General features: G+C 37.9%; 1 protein-coding gene and 1 long non-coding RNA gene across 5 annotated transcripts in view; both read left to right on the top strand.

Annotated features, from left to right (window-relative positions):
• Window positions 1-12,851, top strand: part of LOC140688692 (trafficking protein particle complex subunit 9-like) — a 175,171-nt gene that overhangs the window by 103,071 nt on the left and 59,249 nt on the right.
• The window catches only part of LOC140688695 (uncharacterized), a 38,595-nt gene that overhangs the window by 15,560 nt on the left and 10,184 nt on the right, over window positions 1-12,851 (top strand). For 4 of the 5 annotated variants that reach the window (XR_012063443.1, XR_012063439.1, XR_012063438.1 and 1 more), the window contains one exon: window positions 6,022-6,293. This is a non-coding gene — a long non-coding RNA (uncharacterized lncRNA). Of the gene's footprint in view, window positions 1-6,021; window positions 6,294-12,851 lie in introns of those variants that run through there. The other variant, XR_012063437.1, reaches the window with a different exon arrangement.

Genomic DNA, 12,851 nt, shown 5'->3' with positions numbered 1-12,851 from the left:
AAAGAATTTTAATTAATTAAATTAATTTTTATTTAATTAATTAGAATTTTATATTTGGGGAGCTTTTTGAAAGATTTCAGAACACTTGATCAGATAAACATATAGATAACTGTAATGTAGTACTAATTCATTAACAAGAAAATATGTCAAATGTAAAGGCAGAACAGATCAGCTAAGTGGTATAAGAAGTTTTACAATCTGTTACTGAAGGTGGATTAATATTTTAAGAAAATTTTTTCCTCTTAACAGAGAGAAAACCAAATCTAATCTTGTTCCAGCTAACTTCTAAGATTCATTTACGTTGCCCAATTTGATTCTAAACTTAGCCAATTCTGACCACGTACAAAACTTTCCTCAGGGTTCCTTTTCCACAAGCCTTCCACAGCTTTCTATACTTATATTAGTGTGTCCCTTATTTTGTCTTCCATTCAGAGGTAACCAGCTTCAGGAGAAAGTCACTATTTTTCATTAACAAAGTATTATTCCATTCTTACATCTTCCTTTACGCATTTATATTACTTTCCTAGGATACTGAGATCATTCCCTTACTAATAGAGACTATTTCTGTGTGACACCAACCATTTATTAATATTTCTAAACACCTTTAGTTTCACTGTAAGAGGAAGTTAAATGTTAAGTAATTCATATTTCAATCATTTTATCTGAAAATGGCATAGATATTTAATAAAATCTTGTCATTTAACTTAATTTAGCACAACTCTAGAATTTAAAGATATCAAACATTTAGAGATTATTTTAAGCATACATTTTAAAAATATATTTTAAATATTTACCCAAAGCTCTCATCTCATTTGCATTTAATTTACTTAAAATTTTACCACAGCACATTACTGTTATTTTTTTTTGACAAATCTGCAACAGATATAACAGGATCTTATTTGACTTTCATTAAACCTAGGTACAGTAAAGGTATTATAGTTAAGATGGATGATTTTAAAGATGTCTATATTTATTAGAACATACTTAAACTAAACAATATCAAATATTACCTTAATATTGAATATTTTCCAATTCACATGGCACTGAAAGTCAATTTGTTAAGTTTTTATTTTAAAAATACTTAATTTTTAAGCTCTTATATTTTTACATCAATTAAGCAGAGCTCTTTGACTTCGAAATTTTTTTTTTTTTAGCAGTAGAAATATCTCACTTCTATAATCTGTATGCAGGCTTATAAACAGACAAAAGCTAGAGATCTCATAGCTTCACTTTAAAACTTACTTATATTTATAATAATAGTTGGAGTAAGCTGAATTTGCTTGCTCAAATCACTAAGGCTTACTATTTATGAAACAGATAATTAAGATTTCCTCACAAAGTCTGAAGGACCCGTCAGAGTTCTGAGTTCTAAAATGCCAAAAATTTCATGGCCTCAAGTTTTATTTCGTTGAGCTAATTAGGCTCAGTCCTAGGTCACTGTTTGTTGTATTTATATTTCTGATCTGCAAGACAAAGACACTCTCTTCCAGGTCCCCAGATAACTGCTCTGTCACCCAGACCTAATTTTATCTCCTTAATTGGCATTTTTGTATCAGTGAGAAGAGCTGTAAACAAAGAATTCCATGTTTTAAAACTAAGGTTTTCTTTATTTTGTCTTCCAAAGCTTGCATAAGACATTTATTAAGGTCTCTTTTCCTTGAGTTATAAGTTAAACCCAGGGTAAACCTATAATTTTTTTTTAGCTACTCAAATTACTTTTTAGATTTACGTTATATTGGACGTCTCAAGTAACTATATTGGTTTCCTTTAATTTGTTCAATTAATATTTTCAGAGGGATAGACATGTGCCCAGCCTTATAATACCAAGAAGGGGAAGCGTTTTTCCACTGAAACATATCTATCCCACAACATAAGCAAAAGGTTTATATAAAGACCATCTAAATATACCAATTTCACAAACTTTTATCTCAATTTTATTAAATCTTATACCTTTAATTTTTATATTTATTAAGTTTAATCAATAATTCTTATTTCTAGAAGGAGTGACAGAAACCTTTTTTTTGTGGGTGTACATTGTATATAATTTTATAGAAGTCTCTAGGATGCCCAAGTTTCAGCCAAAGAGCTTAGGCCCTTCTCGATTTTTAATTTCATTAATTGGTCTGTTGTCCCAATCCTTGATCAAGTATTTCAGTCTACATATAAATATATTTTAAACTGTGGTAAATAAAACGGACTTGTTTGAACTTTAATGTTGGGGGGGAGTAGGTGAACTCTTTGGCCCTTTTTTTTTAACTTTACGTAGTGTAGTATCAAAACCCTGTATGTAAATCCAAAAATGTCCATTTTATTGATCTCATTCAAAATAACCATATAAAAATATTTATCCTTTTGGGATAAGCCACTTATCTGTTTTTTTGACATTTTTACAATCCTTTTTCCAGTTATTCAACCTAATTAACATTAATTATACTAAGTTTTTATTAGCATCTCTAGAAACATTTATCAGAAAGGAAAAACAAAAATGTAGCTTTTCAAACCAGTTATATTTTTATATCTGAGTTCTTAGGTTAACCATTAGATATATTTTTCTGCATTTAAACTTTATTTTAATAGGTACCAATAAAACAGCCGTTTATAATGAGATCTCTTTAAACTTTCACCAATTAAAAAGTTTTTCCAAATTAAAAAATCCATCATATGGCCATCAATTTATATATATATAAATATATATATATATATATATATATATATAGTGATTTTAAACCAATAAGATGAAGAGGCCCTTCCACATGAGAGTCGGTGTGTTGCCTAAATAAAATTCAAAGGTTTACTCTCCAAAAGCTTAAAGCCTTTGTGGTCCAGGCTGATGCAACAAAGTTTAAGATGGCAAAATATCTGAAAATTGGTACAATCAAAGAATTGCTTAGAATCCCAATTTATTTGCGTGGCCACCGTATGTACACAATACTTGAACCTTTTGTATGGCAGAGTCCAAGGTTTCCTTTAAAAACTAAACTAAACATATATATACTTACATGCACACACTTAAAACATCCAGAGAAAGATAAAACATTTACATTTCAAGGACACAGGAAGAGAAATCCAAGTTCCCACTAAAGGGGATTTTGTTTTTATAAGTTCAGAATGCCAAAAAATGTTTTTATCAGGCCTGGTTATTTCCAGAGTGAGTTTTTTTTTTTTTTCTTATTCCCGATTAATGTAAGTTTTGTATGTACATAAATCTGGCTGGGGTTTTACTTGGAGACTGGCAATCTGTCATTTCTTTTTCTTTTCTTTTCTGTTCTGTATTTTTTTTTTTTTTTGAAAGTTCTATTCCCCAATGTAAGGTCGGGTTCTCAGAATAAATTTGCTAGTAAGATTTCCCACAGGGACAACTCTGTGGCATGAAGTCTTTGTGTCTACCACTCCCGGAAGATTCCCTGTCACCCGAGAATGCTATTACCAGCCGGGAGGATGGTCCAAAATTTGGAGTTGAAAGTTTCCTCATAAGAGTTTTACTTTTATCCTGAAAAATTCAATGGAGGTAACCAAATTGAGGAAAACATTAGACCAGCCTCTTACCTAACCACTCAGTCCTGAACCCAGTGTCTTTCAACTTGGACCCACTCGGGATGTCTCCACTGGGTGGGTAATTCACCTCAGTTTCTTTCAACTGGAGGGCCACGTACCTGGATACACCGCCAGATAAAACTTAGGATCATCAACCAATATGTGAGATCTGAGAACCAGGAGAGACTCAGCCAAATTCATCTGGACCCCCCGAGGAGGCGGATGAGCACAAAGGGCCACTGCTGGTACCAAGGCTCTGGTTACTTGGAGAGTTCAGGTGGAGAGAAATCTGCTGTGGTGCTTCATGGTGTCCAAAACTGTTGACTGAAATAAACGTGCAGCCTAAAAGTTAAGAGTTATGTTTTATTTGGCGGGAGGACTCGAGCCAGGATGACCGTCTCTCAGAACTTTCTGAGAGACTGCTCCCAAGAGGTTGAGGAAGAGCTAGGATATATAGGAGCACTACAACAAAGACCAGGTTGTTGGAACAATAAAAGATTACTTGTTATCTAAAGAAAGCCAGGTATCTGAAGTTCAAAAATTTAGTGATTTTGTATGAATGGGAGGAAGCAAATATTAGGACTCACTGAATTCATTTTTTAGACAAGCACCTAGCTATCTCGGGCCAGTAGCCCGTCCTTTCTTATTCTGAGTCTGCTCAGAGGGCACCATTGTGAGTTGCTGCAGTGGCTGGGCTGCAGGCCTGTCCTCGCCGGGGAGTGGTGGAAGCCTTTAATGACTTGGTATCAGTATTCTTTGTTTACTGACATGGTTGCAGTATTCTCATTCACATTGTAGTATTTTCGTTCACAGACCGAATATGGATAATCTGCAAACTTGGAAAGCAACCGAGATGGAATTACTGCAGATACCTTCTGCTTTAATAAGCCGTGTGCAAACATAAACATGGAGGAAGCATACACTTGGATTTGGAGGTGTAGGAAAGGGATCCTGCACATTGCAGGAGAACGCAATGCAGAATTCCTTAAGTCCAACTTTCTTTACTGTAGTGGTTTCTGAGAACAGTTTATGGTAATTAAACAACATTGACAAACGGTGGCACACATTGCTTTTAAGAGATGGCCGGCTGCAAACTTTTATATTGGACAGGTGGAATTCATAGGCAAGTGGTCAGGTGGATGGGAGAGAGATGGAGCCAAGGCCTGGGCCCAGATTCCGGTTTAAATTGCCATTTCTTCACCATAGGGCCTTGGAATAGAATGCATACTCTCAACCTGTTGGTGAATCTGTGAAATGGGCATGATAATATTCATTTCTTCCTGGGATTGTTGTAAGATCTAAAGAGTATTATAGCACACATGAAGCATTTAACACCCTGGCACTTAGCAGTGTTCACTGTGTGGGGCCGCCCCGCTTAGCGTGCATCAGAGCCGTAAAGGCAGCATTTGTCTGTTGAGGATGCACTTGTAGCCCCTTGGCTAGGTTGTGAATTTGTTGATTTCCTTTAATACTTGTAACTCTGTGTGACATGGGCAGTTATTTTCATGGACAGATGAGGAATCTCAGGGTAAAGAAGACTGTGTAATTTGCCCAAGGTCAGACCATAATTTTGGGTGCAGGGGCCTCAGTTCAGCATGGGCCCCTGGGCCTTCTGCTCTCTCCGTTCAGCACCAGAGCCAGATATGGAGTTGGCTGTTTCCCTGCCCAGAATATCCGGCAGGACCCAAGACACACCTGGCCCTGTGCTGCTTGAGCAAAAACTCCGGAGGAGAGGGAGTTACAAAAGGGATAAACATAAAAACATACGACAGCAAACTGTGATCAGCTCTGAGAAGGAAAGGAACACTTCTCGCCGTGCAGAGCTGGGAGCTTTCCCGTCTGGGCTGCTCTGGGGGTGTTCATCTCAGCTAAACAAGTTCTGCTGTTGCAGCAAGGCAGGAAGGCAGGGCGCGTGTGGGCAGGTAGACAGGGCCTCATTGATCGTACTCATTCCCCATTAAGCGGCAGCTTTCACGGGCACTTACCTAGTAAACATTGGCCATAATCTTCACGCAATTTGCTTGGTAGTTTTATTGACCCCAGCTTTGAGATGAGGTCATTGAAGCTGGGGAGTTTGCTGCATGCCCGTGAATACCTTGCAAATACCCCCACTGGTCTTTCAACCCAGACTGGTGTGGCTGTCATGCCCCATCCCTGTGAATGGCATCGTGTAGCTTCTCCCAAGTGGCCCAAATGACTGACATTGATATGCTTAATTCGTAGGGAATGGTATGTGGCAATAAGAGAAAAAGGTAGTAAGAAATTGTTTGGAAAACAAGAAAAAAACCTATTCTTCCCCAGCTGGGGGAGCGTAACCTGTATCACCCACCCTAATCACTGCCTGTCACCTCCTCCCTGAGGATTCTGTGTTCAGAAGCCACTCTGAGCCTTGGGAGAACATTTTTCCTCATGACACTTTTGACTAGGACCCGCGACATCTCTGTCCCTGGTTAACACTCTCTTCAAAGCCGTTTAAATTTTTTGCAGGTTCCTCCACTCTGATGTAAGAATACCCTGTATAACTTCTTGATGCAGCTCCTTAATGAAGATCTTGTGATGGAAACCTAGCCAAAACTGGGATGTATGCACATAGTGACTGCAACTTCAGCACATTGTGAGTTCATAATCAGAGGGGTGGGTGACTCAGGAAAGGCTTTTTTAAGGTAACAAGGGGAAAGTGAAAGGACGCTTGCTGTGTGAGAAAGAAACATCTCGGTCACAGCCAGCAAGACACCTGTGTTCATGATGGGGTGTGGCGAGTGCAGAGTTCTCACAAAGAAAAAAGTGATGTGATGGGAGGGAGGACAGTTGGGTACTTTATTGGGGAGGAAAAAAGTGGGCTGAACATTTCCTGGTTGAACAAGAGGATTGTGACATGACGTGCTTGTATTTTGGAGAGAAGGGTTTTGTGGGGACAGGCCTAGGAGTACGCTGTATGGCTGGGGAGTCAGCACAACAGAGAAACACAGAGAACCGGGCAGACCCCAAGGCCCAAGCTGGGGGAGAGGCTGCCCGCAAATTGGAACCCTGGAAGCTGGTTCTGTCCCTTAGCTGGGGCCTCAGACCTCACTTCACAGCCCAGTCCTGTTGATACAAGAATAAAAAACGTTGGGCATGAGAAGGGCTGTGTCCCAGGCTTTCGTTGAGCCCCTGGGATGTGCCCCACCAGATTTTGTTCTTTGACTTCATGCAGTAAAGAATTCAAGAGCAAGCCAGTGTTGAGTAAAGGTATATATATTCAGACAGATACATTGAAATGCAAGAGAAACGTCACGAGGTGTGGGGGTTTCATGCACAGATTAGAAGTAGGTACACACCCCACAGACAGAAGGTCTGTCTTCTCCAAAGAGGGACAGAGAGTGGTGACCGCGAGGTGGCGCTGTGTTGCTTGTTTTCTTGGGCTTGGTGGTTTCATATGCTAATAAGTAGAAGGACCAGCCTTAGGGCAAGGGGCTAGGATTCCCAGGGAGTTGGCCATTTCCCACCCTTTGACCTTTTGTGGCTATCATTGGGACTGCCATGGTGCCTGGGGCATGTTATTCACCAGGTTACTATTACAATGGATGTTTACTGAATCTCAAGATCTGCTAGAAGTTAAATCTCTTCATCCTGAGCCTCAAGGCCTATTGGGGGTTGAATCCTTCACCATTTTGATGTCAATTGCTGCGGCCTTCCTTGAATGGCTGTGCTCTTCCCCCTTCCATCCTGTATCACTGTGATGACACAAAGACAGCAAAGGCCGGGCCCTAACCGTGCTCCTGCATTTAACGGCAGGAGGTGTGGTGTGGGCTTATGATGACTCTGAGTGGTGAGAAGGATGTTTCAGATTTTCCCACGTGAGACATGGGGATTTACCAGCAGCCTCCCCAGATTTATCTCACGGGCATTATCGCTTGTGTTGTTATGGAAACAAAAGTCCAGCCAAGAAATAAGAATCACACAGAGGGTTGGAGTACTGAGATTTATTACGCTGGCGGGCTCAGAGGGGTTTCTTTTCCAAAGCTCTGAGCACCTCCAAGACGTGCACATGAGGTTTTATAGGGTTAATTACAAGTATGGGGCTATTACCCAATAAGGCTCAAACAACAAAAAGCAAGGAATCAGTACACTGAAGCTTATCAATTTGGAACAGATCACGTTACTGACAACTTTTGACCTTGGATTTTCGGGTTAGCTTATTAGCCCAGTAAGCTGACACTAAACTTCAGATTTACCAGGTAGCCCAGCAAAACTTAGATCAGGAAACCGACACTTATCACACTTTGATATGTGACTTAGCTTGTTAGCCCAGCTGTGGTTTTCCTTCAGTGTCACTTATCTTTTGAATTTTTCTTTTTTTCTTTTTTTTTAATATTTAATCCAAATTTAATATCAGGGTTCTTTGGGAAAGAAATTTCTCTTTTTCTTTTCTTTGGTGATCTTTTAGGGGGGCAGTTAATTAGATGTATGGACCTGTTAGTGGAAGCCCTGGGGCTTCAACCCAGGACCCCGTGCACGCTAAGCACACGCTCTACCACCCGCCCCATCATCTTTTCTTTTTGGTTTCGCTGCCAAGAATCCTACAGCTGAATTTCTAGTCAGCCTTAACACTTGCCCTGACTTCATGGAATCCATTTTTATGACTTTACTTCCCCCTGGTTTCATTTAAGTATTGAATCTTCATTTTCTCTTCACTCTCAGTTTTGTCTTTTTGTTGTTATGGTTGTTAAGCTGTGTTTAACAGAATTGTTTAAATTCTCTTTTAGCAAGAGGCTGAATGTAAATAAATATGTAAGCAAACAGCACAATTAAATGCTTTTATACATTCTGAGCTGTTTAGTAGTAACTTAAAAACCGAATTGAATATTAAAGTGATAGCATTTTAAAAATATTTTTTAATTTTTCATAAAAATATAGCTGATTTAAAATATGATATTAGTTTCAGGTGTACAATAGATGCTCCATTTATAGTTACTGTAAAACATTGTCTGTATTCCCTGTGTTGTAAGATACATCCCTCTAGCGTGTTTACATTACATGTTGCAGTTTGTATAAGAAAGTTGGGTAACGCAGAGTCTGGAACGTGGCTGTGTATGACTCAGGTTCACGCTCACCCTGCCTGTCAGAGCTCAGGCCTTCACTCCTTTCTGCAGGGGAGCGAGTGGAGGCAGCTCTCATCAGTGCTGTCACCACCCTCTGAGTGGCAGTGACAGCAGTGACTGTGTGTGGACGTGCAAATTGTTTTTCCAAGAGCTTTATATGCGTTTCTGCATTTAATAATTAAAGCCCTCCTGTGAGGAAGCGTTTTAAGTTTTTAATGCATAATACATTTTATTTTGATATTGATAGATTTCAAACCTCTGGAAAATTTACAGGAGTAGTACAATAAACGCTTAGATACAGTTCACTTTAAAGGGCACTATTTGGCTTTTTGTGTCTGGCTTATTTTAGCATAAAATTTCAAGGTTCATCCATAATTGTAGCCTGAATCAGTACTTTATTCTTTTTGCTTGATAATATCCTTTTCCCTTTTTTTTTCGTTTTTGGTCTATTTAAAAATATTTTCATTGAAGTCTTGTTAGTTTATAATTTTGTGTTAGTTTCTTGTGTACAGCACAACACTTCAGCTAAATAGGGACCTACCTGTATTCATTTTCATCCTCTTTTTAAACATAAGTTACTATAAGACATTAAATATATTCTCCTGTGCTATACAGTATAAACTTGCTGTTTATTCTTTACATACTCAGTATCTGCAAATCTTGAAGTCCCAGTTTATTCCTTCCCACACCCTCTCCCCACTGGTAACCATAGTTTGGTTTCTATGTCTCTGTGTCTGTTTCTGTTCTGTAGATAAGTTTATTTTTTTGTTTCTTTCTATTTTTTTTTTAGAGTCCACATGTGAGCAATCTCATATGGTATTTTCCTTTCTCTTTCTGGCTTACTTCACTTAGAATGACATTCTCCAGGTCCATTGATGTTGCTGCCAATGTCATTATTTTATTATTATTTTATGGCTGAATAGTAGTCTATTGGACAAATATGCTACAACCTCTTTATCCAGTCATCTCTCAGTGGACATTTCGGTTGCTTCCATGTCTTGCTATTGTAAATAGTGCTGCTGTGTACATTGGGGTGTAGGTGTCTTTTTCAATTAGGGTTCCTTCTGGATATATGCCCAGGAGTGGGATTGCTGGGTCATCTGGGAGGTCAATTTTATGTCTTTAGAGGAACATCTATACACTTTTCCACAATGGCTCCACCAAACTGTATCCCCACCACAGTGTAGGTGTGTTCCCAATTCTCCGCAGACTTTCCAGTATTTATTGTCAGTGAACTTCTGAATGATGGCTATTCTGACTGGTGAGAGGTGATACTTGATTGCAGTTTTGATTTGCATTTCTCTGATAATGATATTGAATATTTTTTCATGTGGCTACTGGCCATTTGTATGTCTTCATTGGAGAAATGTTTCTTTAGGACTTCTGCCAATATTTGAATTGAATTGTTTGTTTTTCTTTCTTATTAAGTGTAAAAGCTGTTTACATATTCTGGGAATTAAGCCCCTAGCAGTTTCATTTATTGTAAATATTTTCTCCCATTCCATAGGTTGGTTGTCTTTTTGTTTTGCTTACTGTTTCCATAGCTGTGCAAAAGCTTGTAAGTTTAATTAGATCCCTCTTGTATATTTTTGGTTGTTTTTCTATTGCTTGAGTAGACTGCTCTAGGAAAACATTGCTGAGATGTATGTCAGATGTTTTGCCTATGGTTGCTTCTAAGAGGTTTATAGTGTCTTGTCTACATGTTTAAGTCTTTAACACATTTTGTATTCATTTTTGTATATTCTGTGAGGGAGTAGTCTAACTTCAATGATTTACATGCAGCTGTTAAGTTTTCCCTACACCATTTGCTGAAGAGGCTGTCTTTACTCCATTGTATTTTCTCACCTCCTTTGTCAAAGTTTCAATGACCAAAAGTTTGTGGGCCTATTCTTGGTAATTTTGTTTATCCGTTCATTGATGGATGGATATTGTTAGTAACTTTTGGCTACTCTGAATGATACTGCTATGAATATTGATGTGAAATTTTTTATGAGAATATGTTTTCATTCTGTTGGCTGTACATTTGCCCCGCCATATCTGTAGTTTCCACTACATGAATCCAGATGGTTGATTGTAAAGGGACTCGAACATCCTTGGATTATGGTATCCAGGGTGTGGGGTTCCTGAAACCAACCCCCCAAGGATATTGAGAGATGACTCTATATGTAGGAGTGGAATTGCTGAGACATATAACTCTAAGCTTTTGAGGAAATACCAGACTTCTCCAAAGAAGCTGCAACATTGTTCCTTTCCCCTGGCCACATATGAGGTTTCTCTGCCTCCTGAACGACATTTGTTATTGTTCATGTTTTGGTTATAACCATCCTAGTGGGTGTAAAATGAGATCTCATTTTGTTTTTGACTTCCCTAGTGATGCTGAGCATCTTTTCATATGATTATTGGCCATTTGTATATCTATTTAAATTCGTGGTAAATTTAAAAATTGGGTGTATTTTTTTGTATTGTTCAGTTGTAAGCATTCGTTATATATCCTGGATACTACTCTCTTATTAGATACATGCTTTGCAAAATTTTTCTTCTATTCTGCACATTGTCCTTTAACTATATTTTTTTTAAACATTAAAACAATTTCTTTACAAGGGAGGTAGTTAGATGTAAAGATTTATTTTATTTTTTTGCAAAGCACGCACTCTCTGACTTGAGATACCCTTTTCCCCTGTCATTTCACTTTCTTGATGATGTCCTTTGTAAGAAAAAGGTTTTAGTTTTGATGAAGTCCAGTTTATCTGCTTTTTCCTTCTATCACTTGTGCTCTTGGTTTTGTATCTAGGAAACCAAAGCCTATCCTAGGCCCACAAAGATTTATACTGTGTCTTCTTTTAGAAAGTTTATAGGTTTAATTTTTACATTTCTGTCTGTGATCTATTTTCAATTAATTTTATTTGTTATATAAAATATGGGTGTTCAGATTCCAGATTGATTCTTTGGCCTGCAGATACCCAGCTGTCCCTGAACCATTAGTTGAATAGACTATTCTTTCAATGGAGTGTTTTTGGCCCCCTAGTGGAAAAGTGTCTGTAAATGTAAGTTTTTCCCCGTGGGTTTTTATTGTGTCTTTTAGATTTATTTATCCAAACTTATGCCAGTATCATACTGACTTAGTACTATAGCATTTTAGTACACTTTAAAGTGAGTCCTCCAACTTTACTCTTCTTTTTCAAGGTTGTTTTTGCTGTCCTGGGCCCCTTGCACGTCCATGTGAATTTTGGGATCAGTTTTTCTATTTTGCATAGAAGTCAGCTGGAATTTTGATAGGGATTCCACTGAATATATAGTTCACTTTGAGGATTCTTAACATTTTTAATAATATTGTCAATCATTCCATGAAAATGGGATGTCTTCCATATATGTAGATCTTTTAAAATTTATTCTGGTGATACTTCAAAAAGTTCAATGTACAAATCTTGTAAATTTTTGTTAAATGTATCTCTCACTTTATTTTTAATGCTGTTGTAAATGGAAAGGCTGAATTTCTTATGGGTGGGACTATGTATCAATCTTCTTATTTGTAGAATTCCTTCACAACAAATACCCTTGGTATATATTTGCTACATAAATCTATCCACAACTATTCCCCGCCCCGTGTTATAAGAAACCAAGAACCAAGGTAAGCTACTTGAAAACACCTATGTGGAAGTGAGAAATGAGACCCTTGGGTGGGTCTTTGTGCAGATGATACTGAGAGCTTATTCTGAATGGCTTCTTCTTAATTACTTTTAAACAACCCTTTCAGTGTATTTAGTCAGATACATTAAGATTATGCCCTTTTGATGTGCGGAGTAGCTAAGACTATAATTTTCAAATAAATTCTAGTGAGAGTGTTGTACTTGAAACCTAATTTGCATCAATCTTTGAAGATTTATGTTTCAGGAGCTTTGACTAAAGAACAACTGTCTTTATTCTATAATGAGAACTAAATGCTCAAGCAACATGTAAGAGTTTGAGCAAACTGCCCCCGCCCCGTAGTGCTGGGTGGCTGCAGCTGTAACTGGAGTCAGCACTTACCTCTCCCAGTATGCTTGTGCTGATCTGCTCAAAGTGGTTCGTCCAACAGTTTGTCAGTAGTCTGTTGGACAAAGTCATAAAACATTGATTGAAGGTTGCTAGAATGCAATATATTCTTATTAATATTAAGTAAGCACATATTGAATGCTTACTGTATGATGGAATTGTCCCTCAGCCTCACATGAATATTATTTCTCTTGAAACCTCACA

This window comes from Vicugna pacos, chromosome 2 (genome assembly GCF_048564905.1).
Source record: "Vicugna pacos chromosome 2, VicPac4, whole genome shotgun sequence".
Taxonomy (NCBI): Eukaryota; Metazoa; Chordata; class Mammalia; order Artiodactyla; family Camelidae; genus Vicugna; species Vicugna pacos.
This window is presented reverse-complemented; position numbering and strand designations above follow the sequence as displayed.